This window comes from Rhinopithecus roxellana, chromosome 20 (genome assembly GCF_007565055.1).
Source record: "Rhinopithecus roxellana isolate Shanxi Qingling chromosome 20, ASM756505v1, whole genome shotgun sequence".
Classification (NCBI taxonomy): domain Eukaryota; kingdom Metazoa; phylum Chordata; class Mammalia; order Primates; family Cercopithecidae; genus Rhinopithecus; species Rhinopithecus roxellana.
The window spans coordinates 16,366,338-16,373,988 of record NC_044568.1 but is presented as its reverse complement, the minus strand read 5'-3'; positions in this window follow the sequence as shown (position 1 = coordinate 16,373,988).

Here is a 7,651-nt window from a genome sequence, read left to right as displayed (position 1 = left end):
AGGCAAACTTGGGTTCAGTTCTGACGTGGCATCTTAGCAGCTGTGTGACATTGTTCCAATGCATCACCTTCTCTGGACCTCATCTTCCTTTTCTGTAAATGAAGGGGGTTCTTTGGATGTCCTTGAAGGAGCCACTTCCTGCTAGCCATATTATGATCCCCAAGGATCCATATCACCATCTATAAAGTGGGGAGGGTGATTCCCGAAGGTTCATCTTCCAGGCTTGCTGGGAGACGCATGGGGATCAGGCAGCAGTGGGCGCTTGGGAGTTTTCCTCAGTGCTAAATGTTTGGGGTTGGGAGCTGCTGCCTAGATTTTCAGCGGCATAATTACTAACCATTAACCTCACTTTCTTTTCCAATCTCTTTCATAGGCTGTATTTTGTTGGAACAATTATCTTACATTAGCTGGCTTTTTTTTGTTTGTTTGTTTGTTTGTTTTTAGACGGAGTCTCGCTCTGTCGCCAGGCTGGAGTGCAGTGGCATGATCTCGGCTCACTGCAACCTCCGCCTCCCGGGTTCAAGAGATTCTCCTGCCTCAGCCTTCCAAGAAGCTGGAACTACAGAAATATGCCACATTAGCTGGCTTTTTAAGGTCTGTTCATCCCTCAGTGAAGAGGCAATTCAGGTTAATCACATGGAACTGGCAGAGCAGTATTCCACTGGTTACTGGAAGGAGGGATAGGTCCTCTTGTATTCTGATTCTACTCACGCTCTCCCCTTAACCCCTTGCCATCTCAGGGCTAAGCAGTTCCAGGAAAGCACTGAGCACATGCACGCGTGCGTGCGCACGCACACACACACACACCCCTGGTGCATCCCTTCTGAGGCTTACTGGTTTATCTGTGGAGACAAGAACTAAGCCACAGCCCTGTGGGGAGGAGCTGGGGCCAGGACTCTCTTGCAGAGACTGCTAGAGCATCCAGGGAGGTCAGGAGCAGGGATGCTGGCTTCAGTGGTCTCCCTCTCTTGGATTCATATGACTTCAGCCATATCCACATCCTTGTGGTCACTTTAGGAGGTGAGGATCTTGTAGGGTCTCTGCCCTGTGGAGACGGCACGACTTTCCCTCTGAACTTAAAAGAACCATCAGATTGTCTACTATCTAACTCTGTGTGTGTTGTTTAAAGGAGGCACAGTGATTTTCCCTCAGGGAGGCCTCCCTGAGGCTGGCACATTAGTGGCAGAAGGGGTTTGAGAGCTCCAGAAGGGCAAACATTGCCGTTGGAGTGGCTAGACTCTGACATCCGGCCATGCTCCCCCAGGGAGAGTGTCCCGTTATAATCCTCGGAGGCTGGACTCAGTTGAATAGTGTCTCCCAAAACTTCATGTTCACTGGATCCTTAGTATGTGGCTTTATTTGAAAATAGGATCTGGCCGGGCGCGGTGGCTCAAGCCTGTAATCCCAGCACTTTGGGAGGCCGAGACGGGCGGATCACGAGGTCAGGAGTTCGAGACCATCCTGGCTAACACGGTGAAACCCCGTCTCTACTAAAAAATAAAAAAAAAAGCTAGCCGGGCGAGGTGGCTGGCGCCTGTAGTCCCAGCTACTTGGGAGGCTGAGGCAGGAGAATGGCGTAAACCCGGGAGGCGGAGCTTGCAGTGAGCTGAGATCCAGCCACTGCACTCCAGCCTGGGCGACAGCCAGACTCCCTCTCAAAAAAAAAAAAAAAAAAAAAAAAAAGAAAATAGGATCTTTGCCCAAGTAATTAGTTTAGTTAAGATGAGGCCATACTGGATTAAGATAGATCCTAATCCCAGGACTACTGTCTATATAAGAGAGGGAAATTTGGACAGTAACACGGACACACAGGGAAGAAGTCCTTATGAAGACAGAGGCAGAGATCAGAGTGACGCAGCTGCAAGCCAAGGAATGCCATGAAAACCACCAGAAGCTTGAAAGAGGCAAGGAAGGATTCTTACCTAGACCTTTCAGAGGGAACAAGGCCCAGCTATCACTTTGATTTCAGACTCTGGCTTCTGGAACTGTGAGGGAATACAGTTCTATTGTTTTAAGCCACCCAGGGTGTGGTGCTTTGTTATGGCAGCCTTACGAAGCTAATATAGGGGCCAAGCTTTGATTCTTCTTGGGACCATGCTTATAGTTTAGCCTATGCTTTTCCCAGCCTGGGCTGAACTCTATTATTCATTTCACCAGCAGCTCAGCTTCAGATGTAAATTTGCTTTCGAAAGTCCCTGTTCCAGAAGAGAAATTACCCAGCTGAGTGTAACTCAGCCAATACCGTATCTATTTATTGCTCTTTGGACCTAAATGAGAAAGAGAGACCGTCTTGTCTCTCCTCAGCTCCCCATTTTGTGTTCATCTTTGTAGGTCTTGGTGGAATCTCAGGATTCATAAAGACCTAGATCCCCGGTCCCCAGGAATGCCAGGCTTCACTTGGCAGTATCTCCACCAAGAGGTCATCTTGCCTATGGCTTGGGCCTCTCTGGGATCTTTGTAACATCTTATTGCTCTTCCCTTCCACAAATAAGTGTTGACTACTGTTGTGTGCCAAGTGTTGTGTGGTAAGCAAATAGACTCAGTCCCTGCCCTTGTGAAGCTCACGTTTTGGTGGAGATTTGATGCAGGAAAGCTCTTCCTCTGTTGGCCCTGCGATCTGCCACCCGTGCAATCCAAGGCTGTTCTTGGTCTAAGTTGGTGGAGATTGTGGTACTAAATCCTATACCACTCCCTTGGAGGCTGGACGCATGCTGCTCTCACATCTAGATGGATGCAGGTATCAGGAAAGGATAAGACTGTTGAGATGGCATCTTCCTGCCCTCCGATGAGCCTGGGTTGCTATAAATTGTCCCCAGATCCATTTTACAAGGCAAATAGTATTTTAAAACACTGTAACCATGAGACAACTGGTAATTTCCATGCTTTATTTATCTCCAAATCAAATTAAGCATTGGGCGTGTGAACTGGAAGGAATAACTGTTTTTATTATGTGAGTCACACATTGTCATAATTTTGAGGTGTATTATCACACATGTATTTGACATAATGCAACATATATCATGTAAATTATACAATCTGTTCTAATTAAAATGTTTACAATGTACTATGTATTTTATTGTATTAGAAATAAAATATTTGGCAAGCTTACCAAATTCACTGAACAATCTGAAGACATTTTATAGACATTTAGAGCTGGCAGGAACTTTAGTATTTATTTGGCTTTCCCACTTTTATGACAGAGGAAACTGAAATGGAAAGAGCTAAACTAACCCATTAAATAAATCACTAGAGATAGATTAGAGAATCAAACATCATCTCTTGGCATCTTTCTAGCAACATGTTGAGACAGATTCCCATTTTGTGGATATTGAAGGATACTGAAGCTCTTGAGAAGTGAAAGCTTTTGATGTCCAGCCAAGGTCACATGGCTGGTGGTTCCATATATGTGAGGTGTGCTGTGCTTGTAATGTGAGTTATGTATCTTGATGTCTGGATAGAGATAGAGACTATTTAACACATGTTTCTTTTCTACTTTAAAATCCTATGGTGGGGGTTGGGTTTCTGCTGATGAGTAGTGGCATGATAACCCTTAATGGACCAAGGTTGAAGCTGGCAGGGGAGACGGTCTTCTTCCCACTGCATGGGGTGGTCAAGATGGGTCTTCATTTGCTCTCAACAGGATGGGCCTGGGACAAAGCAAGATTATGTACTTCCTGTGCTCAAGGAAATCCTCAGGGTTAGTGGGGTCTCTTAGCAGGAGCCTTTTGGGTACTGAAGCCAAGTAGGAAACTGGCTTAAGGAAGCCATGCTTATGAAGAGATCCTGGAGCATCAATCCAGACTATCACATGCTTCTGGTGCAGATGCCAGTTGTCAGGACTTTGTCTCAAGATTTCTGCTCCAGGGACACAAGATGCTGTCCTCCTGAACTCTGGTTTGGCTCCTCAAGCCTCTGATCCAGGCTGCTGATCATACAGTGTTGCCAGAACAACCTTTGGAAGGGCCTGAAGTGGGATCGGAGCATCACTGATAGTGTCTTGGGGCTCAGTTCTTCTTAAAGGCTGAGTGAAGCTCATAGACAGTTCTGGCAAAGTTTTGCACCTACCATAGGTAAGGTGTCAGAGAGGGTTATGTCTGGAGAGAGAAAGAACTAAAGCTAATTTATTCCATTCATTGATCCATTCATTCAAAAAATATTTACTGAGCATTTTCCATATACCATTCCTATTTCAGGGTGCTGCTAGATACTGCAGTGAATAGACAAGCTTCCTGCCCTTGTGAAGCTCCCATTTCAGAAGAGAGACAGATAATACACAAGCAGACATCTCCATGTAGAATGTATCATCACAGAGTGATGAACCTTATGCAGAAAAGCAAAGGACAGCGAAAGCATAGAGGGTAATGAGATGCATAATTGTAGACAGGGTGCTTCAGACACCTCTGAAGTGGGCACAATCGAGCAGAGAACAGAACACAGTGAGAAAGTAAACCCCTGGTCTATTTGGAGGAACGGTATTCTAGACGGAGGGAACTTAAGGTGCAAAGACCTTAAGAGGGAAGCACGATTGCAGTGCCCAAGGAAAATCACAGAGGTAGGTGTGGCTGGATAGGAGCAGGGAGAGAGGACGAGGGGTTAGGAAATCTCATCTCCAGTCCCAGAACTTTAATACCTACCTGTGAACTAGGGCACATCACTTACCTTTTAAAACCTTAAAATAGAGTTACCTTATTTTTGTTGTGTTCCTTTTGTTTACCTGGAAGGATGGTTGTTAGTGTTAAAGGAGATCATGTAGGTAAAAACATTTTGTAAACTGTTAAGAAGCAAGCGCATAAAAAGAACTATACTTTTTTTGTGTTTATTTTATCATTATCCTGGGTATTCAGAAATAACCCATCACGTGTTAACTGATGGTGAAAACACAAGATACAATCTTGGTGAACTGCAAGCAGACTAACTGGTTAAATAGAGTCTTTAAAGGATGTGGAGATAGAAGAAACTGCATTCATGTGGGCTTGCTGCTTTTTCTTTAAGCTCTAGAGGATTCAGCCCCAACTCCCATAAACTTCTGTATCTCCTGGGATCCATGAGACAAATGGTATTCAGAATAATGGTCTGTGCCCTCATGCTTTCCATCTCAAACCAAAATTTCTTTATAATCCCTGAGCTCTATTAAATGAGTCTGGAAAATGATCTCGATTTTCTTGTAGCATTTCAGCAAAGTTTGTGAAGTAAAGGGACATTAGGTCACCCACTGTGTTAGACTATATTACTTGTCCATAATTCTTTCTTTCCTCTGTGTCCTAGCCATGGATTATCCATAGCTCTAGTATACCTTCCTGCACTATTGATTTGGGGCTTGGTCATATGGTTTGCTTTGGCCAATGGGATGTGGGCAGAAGTGACATAGTGCAAGTTCCAAGCTGAGACCTTAAGTGAGTTTCTTCCAGCTCCCTTGTAGCTTCTGCTCTGCATTATAAGAACATGTCCCACTCTGAGGGAAGACACAGAGATGAGATCTGAAACATCCCAAAGCATGGGTCTAGTCTAGTTTGTGGAGCTCTGCGAAGCCTAGCTGAGAACAGTCAAACTACAGTTGACCCATGAGTATGAAATGAATGCTTAGTATTGTAAACCATTAGGATTTTGGGATTATTTGTTACACAGCATTATTACAGTAAAACCTGACTCTTATGCCACTGAAATGACAGCAATATTTTTAAACCACATCAACCTCTTCTCCAGCCACTTTGATTCCCCAGGGTTTCTCCGAGCTGTCTGGGGAGCTGCTCAGCCTGCTCTTTGCTCTCTTCTGGGCTTTCCCTCATTTGTCCACATCAATGACTATTCATTAGATAGAACAGGATTAAAGAACAGCCTCGCCAGGTGTGGTGGATTATGCCTATAATTCCAGGATTTGGGGACGCCAAGGCAGGTGGATCACTTGAGGTCAGGAGTTTGAGACCAGCCTGGCCAACATGGCAAAACCCCATCTCTACTAAAAATGCAGTAAAATTAACTGAGTGTGGTGGCACATGCCCATAACCCCAGCTACTTGGGAGCCTGAGGCAGGAGAATCACTTGAACCCAGGAGACAGAGGTTTCAGTGAGCCAAGATCATGCCACTGCACTCCAGCCTGGGCAACAGTGACATGCTCTTGCAAACCAAAAACAAACAAAAGAACAGCTTCCATGCCTATCCCCACTACAACAGCTAACCCCAAATCTGGCCTGTGTTGATACCAAAAGGAAAATTTTAAAGTTAAGATAGCTTATAGAGCCCTTGGAGATGGAAGACTGGAACTACAGGTACATCAGTCTCTTACGGCTTCAAATGAGAAACAGTGGTCCCACAGAAAACCATATGCAATTGCAAAGTCACCTTTATGTTTGAAGACTGACTCATATCAAAAGCTCTGAGACTTGGTGAATAAAGAAATAACTTTCCCCTTGTCAGCAACTGCTATCACTTAGGTTTAACAAATACATTCAGAATTTACAGTCCAGTATCTCTGGATATGCCTACCTGATGGAAAGATGAAAGATCTTCAGTGGAGCTTTTAGCTCATTGTAATTAGAAAAGCTTCCCATAAGACAGGCAGAGCAGGGAGAATGTAATACGAAAACCCAAAGGTATAAGAGACCCCTAGACCAGAGAGTCACCTTGGCACCTTCTGGCCTCAATTGTGTCTGAGTCATAAACTCTGGACACCTCAGGGCTGGAAGGGGTTTAAAGATCATCTGCTTGCTCCCTGTCCTAATTCTTGAAACTTCTAAAAGCATCTCTGAGAAGTGCATGTCTACCTGCAGACACTTCCAGCCAGAGAAAACACTTCTTTTCAAGGCTATGTATATCATTTTTAAATAACTCTTTGCTGTGGACTGAATGTATTCCCTGACCTCCACCAAGTATGTTAAAACCATAATTTCCAATGTGACGGTATTTGGAGGTGGAGGCTTTGTAAGTTAATTAGGTTTAGATGAGATAATCAGGATAGAGCCCTCACAATGGGACTGGTGTCCTTACACAAAGAGGCACCAGAGTGGGTTTTGTGTTTGTGCTCTCTCTCTCTCCTGTTTGACATCTGAGGATACAGTAAGATGGCCATCTGTAAGCCAGGAAGTAAGCCCTTACCACACGCTGAATTTGCTGGTGCCTTGATCTTGGACTTCACAGCCTCCAGAATCATGAGAATATAAATGTCTGTTGTTTAAGCCACCAAGTCTATGGCAATTTGTTGTTTCAGCCCAAGCTGACTAACACATTCTGGTTGTTAAGCAGTTTTCTCTGCTACCAAGTTTCTGTGTGTGTGTGTGTGTGTGTGTGTATGTGTGTATCTCACTCTCTCCCAACTCTTCACCAATTTTAAAGGTTTAGAACAGGAGGATTAAGCCTGTAAAGGATTAGACACTGTGGTAAACCTTTTGGGGCTTTGTGGGCCATATAGTCTCTATATCAACTACTCAACTCTCACACTGTAACACACAAAAGCATCTATCAATAATATGCTGTGTTCTGATAAAACCTTATAGATACTGATGATTTTCACCTGTCACAAAATATTCTTTTTTTGATTTTTTCCAACTATTTAAAAATGTCAAAACCATTCTTAGCTTGTGAGCTGTACGAAAATGGTTTGAGGCAGATTTGGCCTACAGGCTATAGTTTGTTGACCTCTAGCAAAGCTTCTCT